Here is a 27378-nt window from a genome sequence, read left to right as displayed (position 1 = left end):
AAAGCAGTAAACTATACGTAATAGTAATTCTCTTATATTATGATAAACGAAATTTGTTAGTAGCGTCAGCTACTAAGAAAGGCAGTACATGATAAAGTAAGATCCCAACCGTTTCAGGGTACTTAGGCTGAGAAATATCTTACCATTCTGCCATTGTGGAAGTTTATTGTATCAAAAAATACGCCGGTTGATACACATAAAATAATGCTAATATAAGGGACTAGAATGGCAAATCGCAAAGACAAGAACCGACAAATAAATATGCACCTTAATAATGGAAAGTAAAATAATTCACGATATCGAGATTGAGTTGGCACTAGAGTGAAATGAGATCCTACACACTTTTTCTACTCCTAGAAGGTGGTGTAATATTTTTTGGTGAGACGACCAGAAAGTTGGAGAAACAGAGTTAAATGAAAACTTGATGAGTATAACTCTGACTAGTAAATTAGCCAGGGCAACACGATCAGGAAAGCTAGCAGCTGGGTCCTTACCTGTAGCTGTCTCCTTGCAGGTCTCTTCTCAGCCACCCGCGGTCAGCAGTCAGCAGTCAGCAGTGGTGATAGCACGGGGGTCCAGGAGCCGAGTGACAAGACGCGCGGACTGACAGTGACGTGACGTCACCCAACCTCCACCCCCCACCATATTGCCAAACCCCTCTCTACCTGAGGCATCATTTGTGTAGTCCCGTTAGGCTCGTACATTTCCTAGAATCTATGTTCAGCCGTACGGAGTGCAAATGTACTCGGTGGTGAAACTGCAACAGCTGCGCCTGGAGTACTAATTCTGTAAACTACAGTTTATAAATGTGCCTGAAAGAAAAAAAGTTCGGAATGACTCACTTTCAACAATTTCAGCAGTTACTTCAGAGACTGTAGTGGAATTTACTTTAAAGGAAAAAGAACCACTAGATGTGTAACGAATTTGTTGCTGTTGCGTTCTTAAGTCCGAAATCTGGTTTGATCCAACTTTCCGCGCTGTTCTCTTCATCTCCGAATAACTGTTACACTTTACATACATTTGAACCTGCTTGCTGTGTTCATCCCTGGTCTCCTATAACTTTTACCCTCTTTACTTCCCCACGGTACCAAATTAACTATATCTAGATGTATTAGGATAGGTATTGTCTCCCTAATCAGATTCGGTAAATTTTCCTTAGTTATACGACCAACCCCTCTAATCTTCTGCATTGTTCTCTAGGTCCAAATTTCTAAATCCTCTATTCTCCTCTAGTTTGTACATGCTATCGTCCGCATTTTACTTCCACGGAAGGCTGTACAACAAATACCTGCAAAAAAGAGGTCACAACACCAAAATTTATATTCAGCGTTAACTCATTTCACATTTTCAGAAACGCATTTCTTGCTGTAGGCGGTTAGCAATTTATTTCCCATTAACTTCGGCCCTTGTCAGTTATTTCGCTTCGAAAATAGCAAAACACATCCGGTACTTTTCACTACCTTATTCCGTAAACTATTTTAGTCAGTTCTGCCTGATTTAATTGTAATACATTGTATTACCACCGTTTTCTTTTTGATATTCTCTTATAATCTCATTCTCAAAAAAATGGTTGAAATGGCTCTGAGCATTATGAGACAAAATCTGAGGTCATCTGTCCCCTAGAACTTTGAACTACTTAAAACAAACTATCCTAAGGACATCACACACATACATGCCCGAGGCAGGAGTCGAACCTGCGACTGTAGCAGTCGCGCGGTTCCGGACTGAAGCTCCTAGAACCCCACGGCCACAGTTACCGGCTATGATTCTCATTTCAAGACGCTGTCCTTTCCATTCTACAGATCTTTCGGGACTTTTACAGTCTCAGACGGAATTACAGTGACATCGTAAAACCTCAAAGATTTTGTTTCTTCTGCTTGCACTTAAATTATCTTTCTAAATTTCTCCTTGTCACCTTTTACTGCTTGTTCAATGTACTTTTTCACTAAGACGGGACATACGGTACAATGCAGTCTCATTACCTTGTAAACTACTAGCTACACCTTTCCTTTCATTCCCCTTAACTCTTATACATCTGAATTCTGATTTCTTGCAAGTTGTCGGTAACATTTCGCCCCGTACATTTTATCCCTGTTGCCTGCAGGATTTCAAAGAATATACTCCAGTCAAATGCTGTAAACGGAGATTTGGCTTATTCAGTCTGTCTTCTAAGACAAGACTTAGTGTCACTACTACGTCGCGGCCGGCCGCTGTGACCGAACTGTTCTAGGCGCTTCAGTCTGGAACTGCGCGACCGCAACGGTCGCAGGTTCGAATCCTGCCTCGGCCATGTATGTGTGTGATGTCCTTAGGTTAGTTGGTTTTAAGTAGTTTTAAGTTCTATGGGACTGATGACCTCAGATGTTGAGTCCCATACTGCTCAGAGCCATTTGAACCATTTGAACTACGTCGCATGTCCTACGTTTCTCCGGAACCCAAACTAAACTTCTCAGAGGTTGACTTCTACCACTCTTTCCATTCTCTTCCAATTAATTACTGTCAGAATTTTTCAAACACGGCTCATTAAACTGGTAGTTCGGTAGTAATCACACCTGTCAGCACATTTATTAATTGAAAGTGCAGTTACTGAATTCTTCGTGGAGGTTATTTTCTCTGACTCTTATGTCTTGCATTCCAAGTGGAGTAGTTTTGTCGCGGTCGATTTTTCCAAGTATCTCAATAATTCTGCGGAATGCGGTCTACTCTAGGTTTCTAGTATCGACCTAGGTCCCTCGGAGCTGCGTCACATCTTCTCACAATACCGTATATTCCATCTCATCCTCATCTACTTCTTCCATCCTTTCCATATAATTGCCTTCAATTTTCTTTCTTTATAAAGTACTTCTATACATTTCTTTCACCTATCACAGGTACCAAATTGTCTTTATTCAACAGGGTATATTTTAAATTAGGAGCATTTACTATATTTTTCTTGTTTCCATAACATCTGTCACCAATATTTCGTAAGAGGATTGCCTAAATGTTCGTACTAGTTACTAATTGTCTAAGAACAACAGATTGCATTTTAAACAGGACACAACGCTGAATTACTGCGATTATTGTATACTAATAGAGCGTTCCAACAAATATACGCTCGCTCCAGGTTGTAAGTGTTAGAACACTTCCTCGTAAACAGCAGTGCCCCATCTACATCAGTGCTGTGTAACACACCGTACGTTGTTGTTGGGGTTCGTACCGTTTTGCTTTTAACATATTCGCTGATTGTGCCAAGGAAGCAAGATCGACATTATTTTAAATATTAGCGCCGGATCTGTGTCGAACGAAGTAGCATGTGTCTTAAGTCGATTTGCGTCTTATAATCTCAGGGCATTGTAATGAAGGCTCTCCGCGATGTTAAACGTCTTTTGTGCAACGTCTTCTGCAGTGTTGTACTGAGTATTTCTGCGACCTTCTGAATACATAAAGAATCGTGCAACTATGATTTTCTGTCTCTTCCGTTAATTCAGCTTCGTAAGCGGCCAAAACCGAAGAACAGAACGTAAGAAATCGTAGATTCATCATGGCTCCGAGAGAAATTGTTTTGTACATATGAATATTACATATGAAATCATCACATGTCGGTATATAGGGCGTTACGAAACTATTCGCTCGAAGTAATACTATAAGTAGAGCATGTCAGTAACATCGATAAGAAACGTATCCTCACTGAAGTCAACATGTAATGTTAGGAAACAGTTTATTAGTTGTGCTGACGTAAACTGTTTTGCCGGTGTCGCTGAATGGGAACGTGTACTGACATTCAAAACAGCTCTATGTACAGGTCTGCTTTAAAACACGCCGATTCATTCGCGAGCACCACCGACTTGTGACAACAGCGGTGAATTTCTTGTAAACACCCTGATACAGTCGCATTCATTAGAAAAACGGTGGACACGGAGCGCTTTACGTACGCTGAAATGGCTGACATGTGTCTGGCATACGGGTCAGTGGATGGAAATGGACGAGCTGCAATGAGAGACACTCGACAGTGCTTTCCCAACCGGCGTGTTCCATGAGACCAAATAAATGCGGACAGTTGCACCGCTTGCAACACGAAACGGGACTTTTTGCCTAAGTATCCACGATACAAGTCGGAATCAAACAGTGCGAAATATCGAAATGGATGACGAGATTCTGCGACGTGTTGAGGACACTCCATCTACAAATACACGACATACTGCTTACAGTTTTGGCGACACACACACGGCCTTGTGTGGAATGTATTACATGGCATGCAACTTCATCCTTTCAATCTTCACTGCCTAGCACCTGAAGATTTTCTCCAACGCGTGTGATTCGCACAGTGGTTTTTGCAACAGACTTCCCTGCGTCGTTTATTTCCGGCCGAAGTCCTGTTCACCAACGAGGTTATGTTTACTCTTGACGACGGTTTGAATATCCCCAGTTCGTATTTTTGAGCGCATTTGAATCCACGAGGTAGTCGACCTCCTACACATCAACAGTGATTCGGTGATAATCTGTGGGTTGGCATACTCAGTGATAGGTTGATTGGATCATACATTCTTCCATTATGCCTCAAGTGATGAAGATATCGCATCTCCGTGGAACATGTGTTACTAGAACTGCTGCAGTGTATACCTCAGAATATTAGACAGAGACTGTACTTTCACCGCGATGGGCACCAACCTATTTAGCATTGCTGGGAGAAATTATCTGAAAGCCACCTTAGGGAATCCATGGATCGACAAAGGTGGCCTTGTGGCTTGGTCGCAGAGGTCACCTGACCTCGCGTCTCTGGATTTCTTCCTCTGGGCATATGGAGCAGCTGCCGTATGAAACCATTGCGAAAACGGAAGAAGACCTCGTCGCTAGAATTTTCATCGCTGCTGGTACCATTGCGGACATGCCAGGAATCTTCGAACACACGCTGCAATAGTCCGACAAGGTACTGCTCGCATACAGGAGCAGTCGAGCGGTTGTTGTTAATGCAACTGCTGTAATTGGCATACTATACAACCTTCTGTGTAAATCGTCCGTATTTTCAGAACTTGCCGTCAGGAACCAAAAGTATCTTAATTAAGTAAATTTGCTTAGATGTTCCTCCCATATTTGAACAATAGCCTCGTAACACCCTGTAGTGACACAGGTACCCAATCTAGTGACAACATATATAAAAAATGTACATGTACAGATTAACATTAATTATGTTTTGCTGTAGATTTCTAACTATGTCGAGCATATCACTAGGTCAACGAACTTTGGGGTACAAAAACAAAGCCGGCTGCTTGTGGCCGAGCGGTTGTAGCGTTACAGTCTGGAACCGCGCGACTGCTACGGTCGCAGGTTCGAATCCTGCCTCGGGCATGGATGTGTGTGTTGTCCTTAGGTTAGTTAGGTTTAAGTAGTTCTAAGTTCTAGGGGACTTACGACCTCAGCAGTTGAGTCCCATAGTGCTCAGAGCCATTTCTGAACAAAAACAAAATTTCATATTATCTTCCGCTTTCTGGAACAAATATATTTGCCGACGGGTTCCTACATCAACGGCATTATCGTCGTATAAGTCCCAAACCGAGGGAAGTAAAACACCCCAACACTTCTGGACCGCATTCTAGAAACAACGCCTAGGCAGTGGCTAGGTCATTTCTCTGGGAAGTTGAAATCACCAGGAGTATTAATGCATCAAGGTAATCAGAAGGGCTACTGCTGAAAGAGAGACTGGGACAACTGAAGTTGCGATAGTTCATTCGCTAGTGACATTGCTGGGAGAAACACGCTTCAGTTTTCGAGTCGTAATGTCTGTGCTTGATCACTTCTTAAAAACTAATATGAAGGAAGCATTACCAAGTAGTCACTATCTGTACACTGGTCTAGTTAACAGAAACAACAATTACTACACAAAGTATGCTATGTTATCAGAAAACTGGGAAGCTTCATCCCAAGTGACATCGTTAGATAAAAAAATTCAACCTGATTACGTTTGTGCTCGCGAAACTCGAAAAATAATTGATATTTTTTCATGACTTTGCATATTTTTGAAACATATCTTTATGTATTAATGAATATGTAACATGTAAACGGGAAGCGTTGTTACCAAAATTTTCGAAAAGTTGTTGACCAATTTTCTTCACGTTTTAAACTATACTCTGTTAAAGATTCAGACCCACATTGACTACAAATTTTTGAAAACAAAAATGTACAAGTTTTCTGTTAAAACGGATGGCAAGAAAAAAAATTCTGTAAAATTGTGTGTTTTTGTTTCCTTTGTAGTAGCCAGTTTTAACCGTGACAGTGGCCGTTGAAACCAGGGTCGGCCACAGAGTGGAAAACTTCACGCTGGTCGATCGTGGGAGGCAACTTCCCGGAAGTACTCAGTACAGAGGTGTGACGTTTTCCGGCCGATACAGTTCTCTTCAGTTCGGTAGAATCGGGGTGTCAGCGCTGTTTACCCTTCGCTATTTGTTCGTAGTGTGAAGGATCTTCGCAGATCTGGTGGATGTTTGCACAAAAAGAGGCAGCCTTGCGATCTATCGTTACAAGCCTTTGAAAATGAAAGGGGATGACAGAAGAGTGGCATGACAATTCTCAGTGTATATTATGCAGTCACGTAAGCGACGGGTACTGCAGGTTTTGCTAGAAAACGATATCATAGAAAAAATATTTAAAGGTTTAGTTCACAATGAAAAAGCAAAGAATCACAACGCTAGACATATGGGATTCACTGTTGAGTGCATCAAGAAGCACTTTGTGCTAATCACCGAGCGAGGTGGCGCAGTGGCTAGCACACTGGACTCGCATTCGGGAGGACGACGGTTCAATCCCGCGTCCGGCCATCCTGAATTAGGTTTTCTGTGATTTCCCTAAATCGCTCCAGGCAAATGCCGGGATGGTACCTTTGAAAGGGCACGGCCGACTTCCTTCCCCGTCCTTCCCTAATCCGATGAGACCGATGACCTCGCTGTCTGGTCACCTTCCCCAAACAACCAAACCCCCCAACTTTGTGCTAAATTTGCAGGAACACAGCACGTGAAGATATTGGCAGTGTGAACAGTAAAATTTCATTTCAGTGTCAGGTGCAACTGTTTTCGATGGAACTGAACGAGAGAATGGAGACTTCATATATTACTGCAAAGTATGTTGGTTAAGTCAGGCGGCAAGACTGTAACGATTTTTCTGTTTAAAACTCGTTACTGTTCAATTTATGAAGGAAGAAGGAGTGCAGGAACGAAAATTAGAACATCCGGATTGGATTGCAGACCTCGGATTTTAAGTGGACTTGATTGCAAGGTGAGCAACAACTTACCGATTTGCTGGGGATGCCTTTAAAAAAAAAGACGTTGTACAAGGTACAGATTGTCAAAAACGCAATAGAGGCCCGTACGCTCACTGACGTCAAGGAAAACGCGAGGTTTGAACAATTCACTGTGGCCTTGAGAGAGTTCGATGCACAGTTTCCTGAACATTTGAGCACATTGTCAATCTTAACACTGTTTTCGAGTTAGTTCGCCGTTTCAGTCGAAAGTGCCTCTGCACATTTGATCTGCAAGGTAATTACCGTGTTAACGATAAATCATTTCACTTTAACATTATCAAGGACGCGTAGATTGCTTTCTTCAGGTAGTTTCCACGTCTCCATAATAAAGTTGGTAAAGTGCCATAATATTTCGATCGACATATTTATATGAAAAACTGTTTTTCGATTATGAAACTAAATAAGTCACGATTACGTGGCAACTTGACTACGAAACACTGTGAAATCGTCTGCGTCTGTCTATATGCCGAAAGTTTGTAACTGATTAAAGTCATGTCGTCTGCGGGCCAAAAAATAATTAAGTAATACTGAAAATTTGTTTTGTTTTTTATCTATATTGTTGAGAAACTTGAAATATAAAACTAACTCGTATGCGGTGCGACTGTATTGCCATATGAATGCGACGCGTTCGCAGTTTCCTCCTCTTCCCCTCCTCGCTCAGACAGCGTAGTGTGGCTGCGGGGGGGGGGGGGGGGGGGGGGGGGGGGGGGGAACGTGCAGCGAAGCTGTACACTGTGGCACCCGCGAGACGAAATATTGAGCGCCCTTGATTTAAACCATTGGACAAATAATTTCGCCCATATATACTGTTTCTCATTACAGATACATGATGAAGAAAAATTCGCGCAATCAGTCCTCGCAGCGCGATTCCTCCCATACCAGAATACAAAAATGTACAAAATTTTGTCCTGCGCCTATTTCTGACAGTAAAAGTACGTTAAAACTGGCAATCTGGAAACTTGTAATCACATGTACGGTAAGTACCTTTGTCAGCATATAGGAATAGTGTTGTGCAGCGAATAGCGCGGATTAGCACGCAGGTGGTCGAGAGTTCGATTCTGGGTCGAGACGTACTTGTTTTTATTTGATAGAGGTAGTCTCAGTGGTACGGTTCTCAATCGTCATACAGCGATTACAGTGGGTCTTCTGCAAAACATTTGGTATTACATACTATGAACACAGAAATGGAACTTCAATCGTTTCCGTTGGTCAGCTTCTAAAAAAGCCTTTTGCACGCCTTGGGCGCGAATTGTTTCGCACCACTGCATCTACTGACTTCCAAAACCGTTTCCTGTATACCCTACCTCAGTGGTCCCATCGATTAATACCAACTATTATTCTTTTCACGTTCAGGTCCATTACATTTCGTTAGGGTCTTACGACGCCAGTATGCCTGCGAACATTTTTTTCAGATAATTTCGAAACTCCGTTTCTGTTTGTATTGTCACCATGAACCACTGATCATGCCTTTCATCATTGAGTCTGATAATCACAAATTGTTCGGTATATATCTCCATGCGTTATTATTATTATTTTTATTACTACTATTACTACTACTACTACTACTACTACTATCATCATCGATGGAAATGTGGAAACGTCACGTCCATCACCGCTAGGAGAACAGTGCAATCCGAAAAAGACCATTTCACAATAAGCAGTGTGCAGAACAAAAGCTTTAGGAGAGGTGACGTGCGTTAGGGGGAACAGCCCAAAGTTACTAATGACGTGTTTAGACTGCAAGCGCTGTTCACCAGGTGGGGACTAGTTGCTAGCTCAGTGACACGTGCATGACAGGCTGCATATGCATTACTACACACATCGTATTTTCTTGTGTTTTTCTAAATCAATGGGGCAGACTCTTGACATACACAGACCTTGAATATGTCGATATGCTTCTGGTCCTGGATGCATCTGATAAACAAGCTGATGTTGCCCTCCGACATGCTGCTGGATGTCATGGTCGATGTCATCCAAATCAAAATCAAAATCAAAATGTTTCATTGTCGGGAGTTCCGTCTTCGGGAGACAGGTTCTCTGATGGCTCTGAGCACTATGGGACCTAACATCTGAGGTCATCAGTCCCATAGAACTTAGGACTACTTAAACCTAAGGACGACACAAACAGCCATGCCCGAGGCAGGATTCGAACCTGCGAAAGTAGCGGTTGCGCGTTTCCAGACTGAAGCGCCTAGAACCGTTCGGCCACTCCGGCCGGCACAGGTTCTCTCCTTCCACCATGGCGCGACTGCAGCTAGTAAGGAAGCTATTCTGGAAGTCATACACAAAGAAGTCAGTGAAGTCCACGCTGCGTATCAAGGCAGCGGCGTGTCCCGAAACGCACGGTCGTTGACGTGCTGCACGAGCGTAGGCTGAAATCCTATGCAATAGCTGCATCCTGGAGTCTGTGGATGCAATTGTTGTGAAGTTGTAAGGTGTCAGACAAATCCAACACCTTCCATGAAAATCCTGACATGATAAGCAAATCCGGCAGTATGTCACATAGCTCCGAATAAATCCTGACATTCAATTAACCATAGTAATACGATCAACGAGTGAGCAAATGGAATACCACAGACTAACACAAGAACGCCTAAATGCATGTCATACCTCCCCACCGTGAAACAGACGCAGTTCCGAGGGAAGAAACGAGAACAGAAGCCAAAAGCAGAACCGTATTAAGCTAGAAGGCCCTACGATAAGGGACAGACAGCCACATTTGGGGCTGACCGCCAGGACCACCCCCCAGCCCATGTTAAAACATAGAGCCCTCCAGAAGAACAGTATAGATCTTACGATAACACTAAAAGGGCCACACCAGCTGCAAGTTTTAGCGTGAGACTTTTTCGCGTCTCTATTACGTTGCAAACGTTAAAAATATTGCCCCACCACGAAAAGTATAACGTTTCTCATTGGATAGACTGAGTTTTTGTAGGCAGAGCTTAAGGTTAACATTGAGACCCTGATCGGTCAGTTGAAAACACAGACAGATAGCTTTTTTTTTAAACCAACTTTGGTAAATTGTAGTAAGGAGACGTTAGGAGTTGCTTCCGAGACGGCGGGCTGCGTGGAGCTGTGCCGCCCGCCGCCCCCTGACGCTGCGTAAACACCAACAAGGTAATGAATGCACGCGATGCCACATTTTTGAACGCATAAGGCTTCACTCAGAACTGCAGAAGTCTCATCTGTTACATCCCCTTATTACGCAATACTAGTGTCGATCGTCAATTAAATCTCATGGTGTTCACATTTGCTACTTGAAGTTAAATTCTGAAGTGTGATGATTTTTCTGTTATATAATTGAGAAGCCACATCAGCCGCTGTAATTTACGACAAGTTAGATAAGTAATTAAAGATAAATGAGGGTCAATGTAGACCATTTTGATAGTTTTACCTTTTATGAAACTTAACTTAAATCTAGATTATAGATGTGATATGGCATAGGTCGTCCTTAGATCCATTATAGAACTTGGAAACCCATTCAGGGAATATTCGTTCACATTTTTGTTGAACGCAGTTGGTTTTTATCATCCTGTATTAAAATATTTCCTTTTATCAATAGTGCAATTTATAAACAATGTTTTGTAAGTAGAATAAAATTTTCAATGGCAAACTTAACTGCTTTTTCGACCAGCTAACTAAAAATAGGAAAGCCTTGAACCCCTTCCACTAAATTTAGTTAGTATTAAGATTCTTTTACAGGGAGTGCAGTGGAGCTGATGCTGAAATCATTAAGTATTTGATTATATCATCGCTAGTCTCACTGAACTCTTCTGAAGTCTACAGGTCATGTGTGGTCTGGCGTCTCCTTACCAGCAACAGGTCCCAGGTTGACACTAGTCAGTCCCCTAAAAAACACGATCAGAGCGTCGTTGCGCGAAAGTGTTAGGGAGACACGGCTTAGAACAGACAGACACCACGCAGAATGTTAGAAAGTTAACTCACACGTCACCTGACACCGCGCATACCACATTACTTTGGCATCAGTGTTTGGGCCGGAATATTGTGAGAGAGGAGTTCCGATAGCTACTTGTTGCCTGACTGGTGCACTGTACGAAGGTGTCACGCATTCCTCTCAAACTATTTGCCTGACGCAGTGGAAGATGTTTCACTTCATGATCGGCAAAGGTTATTGTTCAAACATGATGGTGCACCTCGACACGTTTGGAATTAACGTGCAACGGTATTTAGACAGAACATTTTCAGGGAAATGGCTTAGAGGGGAGGTCCAGTTGTATGACCCCAGAGTCAACCTGACCTAAATCCCCTGGATTTCTTCCTGTGAAGACACTTGAAGGACCACGTGTATTCTACTCCGCCGACACTCGTGGAAGAACTGATAGTGCGTGTTGGAGTAGCTCTTGCGTCTGTGGATGCAGCCATGTTGCGGAGAGCCCAGAGCTGCATTATATGCTCTTAGGACAACGTATTCTTTTTTTAAACGTCATGTGGTCATTAATATGGAAATCATTATTTCCACTTGTTGCTAATGTGTTACATCGGAGCAGACATGCTGCATGTAGTAGTAATGATTCGTAGATACTGAATTATTTTACTGTCCAGTAATCTTAAGCATCGCATTGATTGATATTGTTTTTGTACTTATTCTATTCCACGACAGGTCATTTGTTTCAGCTGTCTCTTTCTGGTATGTCTGACAACGTTTTTTGTTACGTTCACTGTTAAAAAACACTGTGCTACTGAAATGTCGAATACGTGAGGCTTAACAAATGGTGTAGGCTAAAGTACTAAATGACAATGAAGGTGGCAAATAAAAGCAAATACGCCTCGACCCAGAATCGAATCTTCGACATCTTGCATGCTAATCCAAAACGCTAATCTCTGAACCAACTCCACACCATTACTCTTGTCTGTTGACTGAGGTAGTTGCCGTACATGTGATTACAGTGTTGCCCATCTTTAACGTCCATTTACTGCCGGAAATATGCACAGTACCAAATTTTGGGAAAAACTTTTTTGTATTGCTATTATGTGAGGAATCACGCTGCAAAGTGCGAGTGCACGAATTTTTCTTCACCTTGTGTTTTTACAGATAGATTGTACACTCAAGAATGCATTGGTTTGTTTTCTTTGAAATCCGTCTGCGAGGAAGAACACAAAGTTGGCTAATTGACTTTTGATCAGAAATACTTAAAAATCCGAATTTGAAACAAGGATCAAGGTCGGAGAGGGGGGAGAGGAAGTGGACACAGGCGTGGGAGGAGGAGATGATGGACAGAGATAGGGAGGAGGAGAATAGGGCGTATATCCAGCTCCCAAGATTACTAACATTGTGTGCTTTCTCTTTGTTCTTTTCCATTTCGCAAGGCAGGGCCACAGCAAGCGGCCGGGTACAGCTAGTGTATAATGAAACCCTGAGGGCTTCTGTTGCGTGTTGTAACAATCGACCTCAACGAAGTCTGGAGTCCAGTCAGTTCACAATACGCTGGTGATCCAAAACACTGCTATCACTATCCACCGCGAGACTGAATGTTGCATGGTGACGTTGTCGGGACATGAGGCTGTATGAAACTGACACTAGTGGGGGGAGAGAAGAATGTGGAAACGTTTCAGTGACGATACGGACCGCAAATGGGGAAACAAGTCATAAAAGGCTGTCTGGGAGTCTGAAGAGGATGGAGCTGTTCGGTTGTTTGCGCGCTGCTGGCGTGAGATCACAAGCAGTTGCCTGGGTGTTGGACGCCCACGCTTCATCACAAAGCGTGGAGGTCGGTGGTTCGGGAGCTTTGTGAAGCAGGGTAAGCGGCGACCTGCGGCAGATCTGCCGACAGTGAGCAGTGTGGTGGGATTACAAGTGTTTCGGAACACACCTATCAGAGCACATTGTTGAAGTTGGGACTCCGCAGCAGACGACTCGTACGTGTTCCCCTATTGATCGAACGACATAGTCAGTAAGGCAGTGGCGGAGTAACCAAGTCGGAGGCCAAGGACGCCGAAACTAAATGAGAAATGAAGCCCCCGTCCTCTTAGAAACTATTGTAGATGTAAAAGCTGACAAATCAAATATTTATAATCTATGTACTACTCGCTCTAGTAATTGCCATGCACATATTCAGTGAGGATGGAGCTAATAAACTTAAAACACGAGTCAGAATTTAGCACAGCAACCAATAGGTACAGTCAAAAAAAAAAAAAAAGAAAACAATAGATAGAATAACAAAATTAGCTTCCCTTTTATACATCAAGAAACAAAACTCGTACAATTATTATATCAGTAAATTTCGTAACTTTAGTGCGAGATAGTACTTTTTATTAACATAGCATATTTTTTGCGCCTTTACTCTACTGCAGTTCCCAGTAATGTTGTTAAAATCTATTTCATCTGAAACTTTTCTCTCAGTTGATTAAATGGACAGATAGGCTATTCGTTGGTGATTCATCTTAGAGCGAAGATAATTCCTTATAACTCTCAGTTCTGAAAAACTCCTTCCGTATGATGTGCCTGAGACATCAATAGTCAAGAAGTTTTGGATTATAAGTGAGTGTACAGGGTAATGATTTCCTGAAGTCCGATTTAGTTACAAATTGAAAGATTTCTTGGGCTGTCCATCTGCCAGCAATTTCCACACTCCTATCAGTTGCACGTAGATGCTTACGATTCCACTTTATTTCTTTCAGAACCTGATCCTTACCAAACTCGTCGCAAAATTCTGTCAGATTCTTCAGTGCTACAACCAGAGCGTCATCGGAAGGTTCAAGCATAAATTTTGTTTCAACAGTTTGGAACATTCTGGCAAATTGCTTCATGGCCGATATCGTCATGGCAATTCTTGTGTCAACCAGTCTTTACATTCAGACATTGATCGACGAACTACTACTTGAATCGATAATCCAGCGTCATGCGCTAGTTCACCCTGTACTTATTTATTTTACTCTCCTCCTTTATCGTCGGTCGATATAAATGCCTATATCGATGCAATTTTTAATGCCAAAAGCTTCTACAGCTGTAGTTCGTTCCGTCACTGAAACCTCATTCGCAGTTCCTTATTGGGCGAGCCCTTCGTCCAACGTCAATGTTGGAGGCCGTAGACACTGTTCGTAAGTTTACTTCCTCGGGTATCGTGTGCCAAAAGTTGACGTGGGGCAAAAAGTTAAAATCACATTTAGTTCGAAGCAGCAAGCTTGCTGCAGTTCTAGTATAAAGGTTTTCCTTGAATAGATATTGCATGTCTTTTACGGTGCTCATAACTGTTTCCAAGTTTTCTTTTATGACTTCCACTGTATTGTAGTGAGCACTGCAAATAGAGAACAACCGTTTCAAACTTCTTCCAGTTTTCTCTACAAGTAATTTCCATCTGTATGTAAAAGACGAGCTAAGTTCTGTACAGTTCCAAAACAGGCGACACTAGGTGGGACTCGTGAGAATGCATGTACTTCACGAAAATTGGAGATGATTAGCACGTAACTTTGGTAAGCTGTTGCCTAGTCTAACGAATCACGGTTCTTCCTACACGAGGTCGATGATCATGTGCACATAAGCTGTCATCCAGGCGAACGGCTATTCCACACACGAATGGTCGCTGACGGCTGGTGATAGTTTTATGCTGTGAGCGACAGTCACCAGATGTCCGATGGGAATTACGACGTAATCTAACGTACCATGCAGTCTACGAGAACATTATTGCGGACCAACTGCATTCCTCCATGCTTGATGTTCACTTCGATGGTATTTGCATCTTTGGCATCTTCCAACAGGATAACAGTGTTACAACGTCAGAATCGTGCTACGAGGATTGTAGGGATTGTATGGGTGGATTTGTGATACCTTTCCGTGTCACACTAAGGCGCAGGGATGAGTAGTGCATGTCATTCCTGTATTGAATAGTACACGGAGGTTATAACTCAACTTTCACTACTTGCGCCAGTGTAGACGGAAAACTATTTACCGTATGGGTACCCAACTTCTTAGGAATGATGTCATGCTGTGTTGCTGGATTTGCGTTGTTAGTAGTGTGTCGTGACTTCCTTTTAGGCGGCGGTACTCTTACGGCGACATAGTGTTGAAATATAGTCAAGTATCAGCGGACATTGCAGACGCAGTCAGTCACCAAGGGTCTGGAGAAGATGAGTAGGGCTTTGCTCGTAAAACAACATCAATAAAACAACAGCAATAGTGCTGCTGCTCTTCGCTGGCATCGACGTATTAAACTAATACGCAGAGGTTCTCTCCGCATCGGGGTTTAAAAACACGATTCGGAAGTTTGAAATGACTGGCGATTTGGAAACTGCTATTGAGGGAGGTCGACGGCCAATTGTGCCATAGGTTGTTGAAGATGTAAAGCCTTGTTTACGCTGGGACAGCATCTTGCAACATTGTGGCATGCAACAGTGCCGCACGCTACGCACATTGTCGCATGACTCATGCGGCATAGACAACACCGTGCGTCATGTCGCAAGCTGCCACAATGTGCCGTAACTAGCTAGCTCCCAAGCTGAGTGGGTTCGTGTGCGACATTTTCTGTACGGCAGCGGTAAATTCGAAAATATGGAGTGGTCGAGCGAAAAGTATTCAGCGTTTATGGAGGACTACAGACAAGCCGAAGTTCTGTGGACCGTACGAGAAAGTCATTACAAAAATAATGTAGTGAAAAGAGTTCTTGTACGAAATCTCGATTCAAAAGATGAAAACGGTGCGAACGCTGTGAGGAAGAAGATTAAAATTCTGAGAAGTGCGTTTCAACGCGAACACAGGCCTCTGATGAATAAAAAGAGCGGCTCAGTGGGTAGGCCTAATACGGAAAAAATGGTTCCCATATACGTCATACAAATTCATGTTAGATGTGACGAACCACGTGCAGGAATGGACAGCTCAATCGTAAGTAATTAGATTTCATTAATTACTCATATTTCTTAACTGAGTATTGTGGTATACCAATCCATGCCAACAAACGTATCAATAAGTATATTCGCAAAATACGGAATTTTGTTCTGTTCTGAGAAAAACTCAATTTTTTTTTAAATTGTTGTAATGAATAGGCTACATATAGTACCTTCTACCAAATTTTTTCGAATAAATATGTAATCGATAGATGTAAACAGTAGTTTGAAGTACATTTTACTACAGTAGACTACAAAAACAAGTTTGTAGTAAGAAAGTAACTAAAAAGTTTGAGTTTATCTATATAATTCTATTCATTTACGTAAATGAATATACACTGTAGTGTAAACATACTCAAGATATATTGACGCAGGATGACACTACTGGTATATCTCTCTTGCCACTCAACCTTTCCATGTGGTGTCATAAAATATTTTTTTAATTTCTCTCGCACAGTCTGTGCATCACAGGAAGGTCTTCGACGTACCTTTGATAAATTCTTTAAACCTGTGTAGTTGCGAGTAGCTTCTCTCCACTCTCCAAGAGTAATAACACTATCATCTACGTCTTCTGTAACCCAACTACTTGGAGGCGAATAAATAATTCTGGACGTTGCACTTTCCTTAAAAAAAATATGGAAATACGCACAAGCTTTTGTAACTATTTCAGCATTCTCAGCTTTAAGTAACAATGCCTTCCTAAACACTCAAAATACGGAGGACGTTATTCAGAATGCGTTTTCGAATACGTCGTACGCGGTAAAGCCGGTGATTAAATATTCTTTCCTCCGACCTTGGTAACAGCCCAGCATACGGTTTCATTATAGTTGTGGTCGATGGAAATACCTCGTCCGTTAGTAAAATATATCGCTGTTCCGGAAGAACAATGACACAACTGTAAAATTCACCAAATCGAGGTTATTGCACCAGTCATCTCAGAAAAAGGTAGCGCATCCAGTGAAAGATCCTCAGAACTGTAGTTACACGAGTACATAGTGCCGCTAGAGTGTAGTTGCGTCTTTGTGGAAACATCGGTTGTTGTGACTTGGGTTGGGAAGAACATTGTCGTAATTGTCAGTTGTGTGTTTCAGTTTGGTCAGTGTAGTAACGTATCCAGTGAAATAACGATACAAGTTGTGAGTACTGCGGACTGAGAATCATTTCAACTAAAATCCTTGGTGCAATGACGACGTAAGTGTGCATTGTGTCATTATTTTCCCGATGTTTCAATAACTTCGGCGTCGTAATTGTTCATATCGTCTTTGTTTCCTCAACTTTTAAATAACTTTTTTGTCATAACTGTTCTTCGTGTCATTGTTGATGTGAACAAAATGGCTTTTTAATACATTTAGGTCAATTTCATTTCTCTTTTATAGGGGTAAAAATGAGCGAACGAACAAATATTATGCGACTTGGTCTTCGAGAGCTAGCGGAGGATAACAAAGGGACAAGGGAAGTAAAGTGTTCCATGATAAGTGAACCACAAGCACGGGTGAGCATTATAGCACAACTATAAAACCCACACCGTGAAATAACAGACAAGGAAGTGAGCGAGGTGCAGCCACAGCCATCATTATCAAAACATAAATCCAAGATAACACAATTGTCGGAAGCTTCAAATGTGTATGTGGTTGAAAGGGCAAGCACGACAAAATCAGTTTTGAAAAAGGTGCCAGTAACATACCCTTGGCCGAACTCTTGCGATAGCAGTTCAGATTTGTCCTCTGTCTCAAATGACAATTAGCATCCATCAAGCAGCTATGAATCGTCTAATTCAAGTGAAAAATCAGTCGTCCACAAGGAAAAATCTCCCATTAAGAAGCCTAAAAAGAGAATTCGAAATGTTACCAACTGGGGCAAAGTAAAACCGAAACGTTAGGAAACAGTGGGAAAAGTTGTACATCACGTACGGATAAAATTGTCAAGGTTCGAAAAATGGGTGCTCCATGTACTAATAAATGTACCCCCTCTTGTACAAAGAATTACTGGCCACTGGGACCGTTGGAGAGACAATGGGATTTTCTAAATACATGCATTGAAACGCTCGTTCTCAAATAACTTCGCATCACTGCCAAGAACCTAGAAAGCTCAACTGCGTTTTCTACTTGGTGAAAGATGAGCAGAAGATTCGTGTGTGAAAAACATTTCTGATAAAGACTTTGGGAATAACAACAAGGCAAATCCGTACTGTTATCGAAGTGAAAAGGACTGGGACTGGGGTGGCACTTGTGGACAAAAGGGGACAACGTGGAAAACAATGTAAGACTGATGCATGAGAAGCAAACTCTTAGCATCATATCATTACCGGTTATCGTATCGGAAAACAGTGCAGAAATAAGCTGTCCAGAAGTTAACAGCGAAATTATATACGTTGACAGTAATACTTGTGAGAATGAAGAATTAGTTGAAGTACCAGGTACATCAGAAGAGCTCCATCAATTTTTGCGATTTAAAAAATACGTAAAATACTTTGCAGTTATTTAATTTCCATTATAACTTGCTTAAAACTGAAAATAAAAAATTATTGGAATGAAGTGAGTATTGAATGTTGTGTAACTCTTCAGCACTGATGAAACAGCTTCACATACTTCAAGCACTATGAGGGAAATAGCAGAATATGATACTTTGAACATGTAATTAAATGACTTGTACGAATCTCCAGTGAGTAAAAATCGTAATGCGATCGCCAGTCGAATTCTTAGTGAAATACTGTCTTCACATGGGGACCTTTCACATGGCTCTGAGCACTATGCGACTTAACTTCGGAGGTCATCAGTCCCCTGGAACTTAGAACTACTTAAACCTAACTAACCTAAGGACATCACATACATCCATGCCCGAGGCAGGATTCGAACCTGCGACTGTAGCGGTCGCGTGGTTCCGCACTGAAGCGCCTAGAACCGCTCCGCCACAGCGGCCGGCGCTTCTTCGTTAAGCTCATTTCTTTGTTACTGACGGTTTATAGTGCCCATAGGCAATAAACTTCCGAATTAGTTTGGAATGGCTTCCGGTATTTCCGAAAGTTATTTATTAGTTTGGTTTTCCAATCTCTGACTTTGTATGCCTGTTTATTCCAAAGCACATTTTGAATCCATGTCAGTGAACTCTCGATTCCATCAATTGTGTAGGAAGTTACTTCTGTCGTCCGATAATAACAACTTCTTGATGCCATAATTTACCAACAGCCGTATGATTTGTAGAAGCTTATTTTCTTTTATGAACTTCCATGTGCTATCAGTTCCGGCATTACATTGATGCTATCTTCAGGCCCCACTCGTCATAGTCGTAAAATGGCTATACACGGAAGGAGCCATGTCACTGGGTCCGTGAATCAATCGTCCTGCAACAAGTGGCCACTAAGAGCTGTTTCAGGGCAATTGATTCACTGACCCAGTTCTATGGCTCCTTCCATGTATAGTGATTCTACGACTATTACGAGTGGGGCCTGAAGATGGCATCAGTGTAATGCCCAAACTGGTAGCACATGGAAGTTCATAAAAGAAAATAAACTTCTACAAATCATACGCCTGTTGGTAAATTATTGCATCGAGAAGTTCATGCCAGCCGTCGTCCCACGATCTATAATGGATCAACGAAGAAGGATAATAATAACGGTCCGTAGTCAGCAGCAAACATTTCAGTTCTGGCACATCTTTCCGTGGAGCGCAAAATATGTGGTTGATGTGTTTCATCTGAAGGCATGTATAGAGCGTTGATAAATAAGAAAAAATGATCATCATTCTCAACAATGGACATCCAGAAGTAAGCGTTACCAGGGAAATAAACACAGTCGTAAGTTCCGTCGCAAAGCGAATCGTTAACGGAACGTGGTGCTCCGTACAATTTTCGTCGGGAAGTTAGTCTCCGTGAAGTAAGTACCACGACATCATTTCTGTAGCATAAGTCATGTCTCGCTAGCGGCGCTATTGCAATACTCTATTCAGCATCTCTGGTACAGATCCGTGGGGCTCTGTTCTAAATTTAGACTGTGCAAACTACGCAACACAGCTCACAGAAAAGGAACACTTTATCCTTTGACTGTTAACCCATTAAGCCCCAAATTATTTTTTTAAAAAATTTAAGTTTTTATTTCTGAATTATAATTTACATAGTGTATGAACCACAATAAGTTCAAAAAAGCCAAAGAATATTTATACATGCTGATATAATGGCTGTCCTCAAAATAGGACACTGGGATCTAACAGTATCATATAGCATACTAAACTGTATTCAAGTCTTAACGATTTATTTCTTGTGAAATGTTACACAACACTTCACACACAGTGTTATACGGCATTTAATACAATATGGTTTTGGTTTCCCATTGCATTTAGCTCCTACACATCTTCTTTGGATGTTTCTTTTGTCAATCATATGACTAATTCCATCAAACCTGATGTCTAGTATCTCTCTCAACTGACTTGATGGTTATTCCATTGGACATCCAATATTCGGTCTTCCAGTGTCCAATTTCAGGTATGTAACTGTAACAGCACGTCTTAAATCCAGTAAATCCAGTGCATTTTTCCCACGTAGTAGTCTGTAGAAGAGCCAGACATTTACGAGGGCCGTTCTTCGATTTACTTCTGGAAACTTGATGTACTTGGCAGTGAAGTTTTACGTACAGTTTCTTCTTTATTCTCTGATGCAACATAATGCTATTCTATAGCCCCTGGCACATCTGAGACTTCCACGGTTCCAGTAACATCATCTGGACCTTCTTCTTCGTTGGTCATACAGTCTACTTCAGGAGGACATACGGTGATATCAGTATGGTCCTGATCATCTGACACCACTTTATAGAATGCGTCACTGTTTATTATTTCTTCTATTTCTTGGTTAGTGAGGTATCTATCTCGTCTGAAGGTCATTATAATCTACATAAAATGAAATGAAATAAAATGTAATAAAATAAAGTGAAATGAAAGAATAATACATTATCACAAACTACAGAAAATGGTATGTGTAAATACCTTTGTCCATCTGGAACTGTATTATTTACTACTGGGTAACGTATTCATAAGTATACTTACATAATACATTGTAAATTTCGAAGTAACTTCATATCCTGTAATATATATTTATAAAAGAGGGGTCGTTCCTTACCTCAACAACAAAATCTGATAAAATTACCGCGTGCTAAAAAGAAAATACATCTGCAGTAGCAGAGTTTCATATTCGAATGTGCAGCAATAAAAATAACTGAAATGATAACACCAAGTCCCAGTGTCCTATTTCGAGTACACCAAATTTTATATCAATGGAAAACAATGAATATAACTCCAGTTGAGCTAATAATACAAGTAGTTTAAAATACACATTGTTGACTATAAATAATTACAAAAAAATCTTTGCCATACATTTCAAATATTACTAAATTGTCAATAAAGTAAATACCTGTAATAACGAAAAGTGTGCCTTGGTATTCAATAATCAATTAATGGTAGGATTTATTGCTTTTAATTTCCTGTAAGCATACATTTGTTATAAAAAGCATCAACAAATGACGTGGAACAGTAATAGTTGCAAATCAATAATTTATTGTGTATTTATAAATAAATGTGCTCTGTCCTCAAAATAGGACACTGGTACTTAATGGGTTCAGATATTGTGCAGCAGTCGGCTGTGGCTGTGTGGAAGACACTATTAATCAAGGGGACCAATCTGACTATACTTAAGAAAGGGTTGATATAAACTAATTTTGTCATGAACCTTCACGCTCTCCTGTCGTTGACCATATGTCTGTATGAAGAGGGAGCTCTTCCCTTTCCTGTTAAATGGATTTACTACAAAATAATGCAGAATGAAACACGGTTTCTGCATCAATCGATTGAAGTACGTATGTAGTTATTTAAATACAAATAATTTTCTTAAAGTAGCTTAATACTTTCATAATGTTTATCATCGAATTTGTGCCACATTAGGCAAATGTGTAAGTATTGGAGACGAAAATTTGAGTGTTCACGCATTTTGAGCTGCTCTTTTTTTTCCCTCAAATAGTGGCAATTATAGAAAAGGAACTGTCACTGAACTCACGTGTCTAATACGAGTCACACTCGTTACTCTTCTAGAGGCTCCTTTGCACACAGCATATTATTTGATATACGTATAACTCAACGCATACTCCGTTCCTCTGATTACACGTTTGTATTTTCGATTTCTTGATGTTGCCTGGTGCTATGCGTCTGGAAAATTTGGTAATGACTGTAAGCATTTGTCATACAGTTTATGGAATGTGACTGAATGTCCAGTACGAATATTGCACCAATAGAGATAAAGAACTTCCTATACTATGGTGGTGATTAATATATTTTTCGTTTTCATTTATTTTTCCGTCGCTTCTTGGTAGACCAACTTAATAATTATTAATGAAGAGCACAGTGTTGTGCATGTTCTACAGCATTAATTCAGCTCGTTAACTGGCTTTCGAGATGTAGTGTTCATACTGTTCTTGTCATTATTTACTGCTTACCATTTTCAACTACGTTACCACTGCACTGTCAAAGATGACATTTACCCTTCAACTGACATTAATACCTTCAAGGTGTTTGTATTTACTTTCGGCGTGTGGCGTCTTTTTCGATATTATTCAGCAATATTGTACCCTCTTGGACGACGAGAGTCAGTTACGGTCAGAAGATGGCCTTGGAGGCCGATAACCGGTTATCGAAATAAATTTGTTCTGTCAAACAGCGACAATATTGCGCCATCCGTTTATTTTCTTCCTTTTCTGTTTTTCTTAGCTTTAATTGACGCCCAATGCTCTTGGGATATTTTCTGTTCGTTTTTTTTTTCTGTTGCGTGTATACTTTTCCTGTCTTCAGCTTCGACTTTTCCTGGAAACTTTCGTATGTACGTAACTTTCCTCAAGCGGGTCGCTCTCCTCGGTACCTTAATGAGAAATTTCCGGTTGTTGATCTTTTTCGACTTCGGAGAACGGTGCCCCTTTGGTTTTCTTTTCAGGAAAGTAGAATTTCGGTACTCTTCCTGTTCTCATTCGTGTCACGAGGCCACAAAAGGCAATGCTTCTTTCCTACTTCGTGTCACTTATCTTCTTCACTTGTTTATGAAGTTCGTCGGTAAGCCTTGTGTACTCCGTTTCCTTGCCAGGACGCGGGATTTTCTCAAAATCTCTCTTGCCTAAAGTTTCTCCATTATACCTTTCTTGTTCATTATAAGAGTCTCTGTCACATATAGACCTTATGGTATAGTATCATAACACTGCAGCAATGGCTAATTATGGCGTTTAATAATATCGATCTCCTATTTCAGATACCTTTAGTTAGTTTGCTAGGCCATTTCCGTTCTGTTAATACATGATATGATGACTTCATTTATAATTGTTTCATTTTCCTACTTGGTCCATAATTAATAATAGATTAGTCCATTTATCACCAGCAACCTTTGGAGACCACACCCAATGATGTCAGCAGCACACAGCTTTCCTTGGTGGCTTGGAGCCCACATGGCCCTATGCTCCACTCACCTTTGTTTCACTAATGCCAAGCACCTAGTCACATCACACACAAAAACAGATTTGCCATGGTATGGTGATGTTGCCCCTCTTGCTTCACATTTACTCAGGTTACTGCTGCACCTGGCTATCCTTACGTCACAATCTTATAGCATATATTGTGACCCACATGACTCCACACTAGCAGATTCCAATTAGTGGGTTCTAACAAAATGTTTCATGATAGCTTCAATACTACTGATTCTTGAAAGTTGTTAGGCTTACTATTTATTTGTTTTTCGTATTTTTTTCCCTTTGAACCACATCTACAAAGTGTTGTAAAAATTCAGGGACATAAGTTGAGTACTGTGAGATAGTAAACTAGAAATACTAGTGATTGTCAACTTTATTTCAACACCTCTTCCCCCTCATACCATCCAAATACTGACAGTGAAAACAACATCCACCAACAGGATTGTAACCTGCTTATCTCTGAAGTGAATGCGATGACACAAGCATGCATTAGCAATGTTTGCTTTGGAACCATGTTATTAATAAAATGGAACATATTTACAAAAACATATTCTGCAGTAATATATAACCGGTGAATTTTTTGGAGTTCTTGTATGATGTGAAGTTCTTGTATGATATTAAGATAATTATATTTTTTATTATTTTTGAACATGTTTGCCTTTTCCCACAAGTATCGTGTGTTCTAAAACTTTTGGGGTGGAATATGAGTACTTTGAGACACTAGATTTGTAAAACGTGTGATCAGCAAGTTAAATCCACTACTACTCCTCCACTTGCTGGCCAAATATTGGCACTGACAATTTTATCCACCATCACTGTTGTATCTAGATTACCTCTGAGTTGAGTGCCACAGAAGAAGCGTGCATTAGTGATGTTAGCTATGGAGGCAACTTCTTAAGAATGTGGAATCACTTACAGTCCTATTAAGATCATGTGATAATTGACATCTGTCACTTGCCATTGCAGTGTTGATACATATGCTTCTGGCTACCACTTGATTATAGGTGACACACAAACACAGCTTATCATTTCACAAATGCTGTTAATGTGTAATGTTGAGCAATGTCGGAAGTGGCCACCAAGAGGTATGTCGGAAACGCCATGTCCTGTCTACAGCTTGTTTAAGTTACCGATAATGTAACAGCACCAGATGATTTGTTTTGTAGCTCTGAGTTTAAATTCATGTTCTAAACTAACCACAACCTCATACTGTGCAGTGTGTGCAAGGAAACAGTGGTCAGCAATCTGAGGCAGAACTAAAAATGATCTCTTGTTCATGGTGATTGAAGGTAACTTGCACAAACAAATTCAAGGCAGAAAAAAATTCAGCTTCAGTGCTAAAAGCACGTTTTTGCCATCAAGATTACCTGAAACTATCTTCACACTGGCTACATGAGCTGCCATATTAACAACTGATAAGCTGTCCTCTTTGGCACTTTGTTGCAGGTTATAGGTGACACTGGCAACACCAAATGAAAAAAAAAGAATAATAGAAGAAAAATAAGTCAAATAAGAAATACAATATGATGATGAAAATGATACACCAAAGAATTAGAAATAAAGGAAATGGATTTAAACCAAATAACTGAATGGAACTGATAATTGAACTCCTTTGATTAGATTTAGAACTAAAATGAACTTCACAACAATTGATGAGTTTTGAGCCTCCAACCTTCTACACATCAGCTTTATATGCTAGTATACACTAACTGTTTCATTATACCACAACACTGGGATAAGTAACTGAAACTCTGCAGACACAGTCACAGTGATGAATAGAAGCCTCCAGAAATTTGGCTTCACACTGTTGTGTGAAGCTTACCTACTGTAAGCCAATCTCTGTGATTATAACGTATATGTGACACTATGTTTTATGCAGACATATCCCCAGAAGCATATATTACCGTATCCGGCTATGAATACGACTGAAATCTGGTTTCGCAGACAGAGCGGATCAGGTTGTGGAAAGGGGCCAAGATCAGTTACCGGTACTGTTAATTACACAAGAACACACAACTTTATTAATTTCAAAACCAATGCAAGGTTTTCTCTTTAAAACAACAAGGATCAATTCACAGCTGAGGGCCCAAGTAACTTCTCAGTAATAAAGTTTAAATAATTCACTTTTAAAACACAAGGATTTAGAGGAATGACTGAAGGCCTTACTTACGGAAAATTAAAATATCTTCTCGGCTAAAGGCCCAAAAGATATTTCAGATCAGCAAAGGAAATTCTTTAAAAGGCAAGTATTTACAAATCTCAGCTAAAAGCCATATTGAGGAAAATTTGAGTTAATTCCTCGGCTGAAAGCCCAATAATGTTACAACATAATAAAAGGCAACCCTTAAAGACAAGTTTTTACACAGTACAACAGAAAACTGTCAAGGGAAAACTTGGAATATTTTCACGGCTGAAGGCCCAAACAATTATCCAAAATAATTAAGAACAAACCTTAAGATAAGCATTTACACTGTGTGGCTGAAGACCATTTTAAGCATTAAAGATAATGAAAGAGAAACCTTACAGTCAGAAATTTACACTTAGTGAAAGCCACAGATTCTAAAAGAAATGCGGCTGAAGGCAGCAGCCCTGGCCTGACCTCACACCACGGAGACTTCATTGCTGCTCTGTCATAGCTGACGAACTGCCTCACACACACCACAACACGCAAATATAGCAGCCACACCAAAGAAGGTACAGCAGTACTAGTATCAATAAACACTGCTGCTGCCACTGACAGAGGCAAGTGAGGAACTCATTCAGGTAGTAACTGAGGGAACAATAAGATGCCACTTGATAGTGACAAAATGCCAAAAAAGAAAAACGGCATCAGCACGAGCTGACCATGGCTGAGCGATTTTTAATAAAATGAAATTACTTACGGAAACATGTTTTACTGTAAAATATATTTGTTACATTTTTTGGAGGATTAGTTCTCATGAGGTATATTAGGAAGACTGGTTGTTTTCTTTTAATGCTGTTTACCTTGCACCTCATGATGGGTGTTCCAAAATGTTTTGATAGAAAATTATTTATTTATATAGCCCAGTTTTACTTGGGGCATGAGGTTATCTTCTGCATTAGATCAGGGTTTCACATATACAGTACCTCTTCTATATCATAGTTTGCAAAGAAATAATTTTAGTATGGCAAATAGTATTGAGATGATCTGCATGTCTGAAGTACCAATATGAGTAAATAATACAATCAACTAATAAAGTGAATACTGGCAGTACTTCTACCACTCCTGATGTTTCTGCTTCTGCCACGATGATAACAGAGGTGGTGGTGGTGGTGGTGGTGGTGGTGGTGACGACAACAAAACTGCAATAGTGAACAGTGGTAGTGGCAGATATAAAAGGAATTAATAGGTATACAAATATACGTTTTCTGACGTACTGAGTTCTGTGGAAGGGAAATTTAAGGAGACTAGACTAGGTAAGAATACTGTGAAAATGGGTAGATCTTTTTGGAAAGAAGGATGTACAAGGATAACAAGCGCATACAGGGACAATGGTAGTCATTATTGTTGCTTTAGTAGATATGACATTAACTGTCTTAGGAATCCAGAGATTTTATTCAGTTCTCTAATATAATGTAGAAGGTTATTCCAAATAAAAATTCCTGCTGGTGTGAAGGACTTCAAGAAAGTGGCTGAAAAATGGAGTCAGACAGAAAGTATTGTGCTTTGATGGGACAGGTGTTTCTGCCATGTTTTTTTGAATAAGTGTAATAAGACTAAGGAGATAAATGAGCGACAGTGTTTATTGATAAGGAGTAGAGA

Source organism: Schistocerca americana, chromosome 1, assembly GCF_021461395.2.
Source record: "Schistocerca americana isolate TAMUIC-IGC-003095 chromosome 1, iqSchAmer2.1, whole genome shotgun sequence".
NCBI classification, from domain to species: Eukaryota; Metazoa; Arthropoda; class Insecta; order Orthoptera; family Acrididae; genus Schistocerca; species Schistocerca americana.
Note: the sequence above shows the minus strand (reverse complement) of the source record.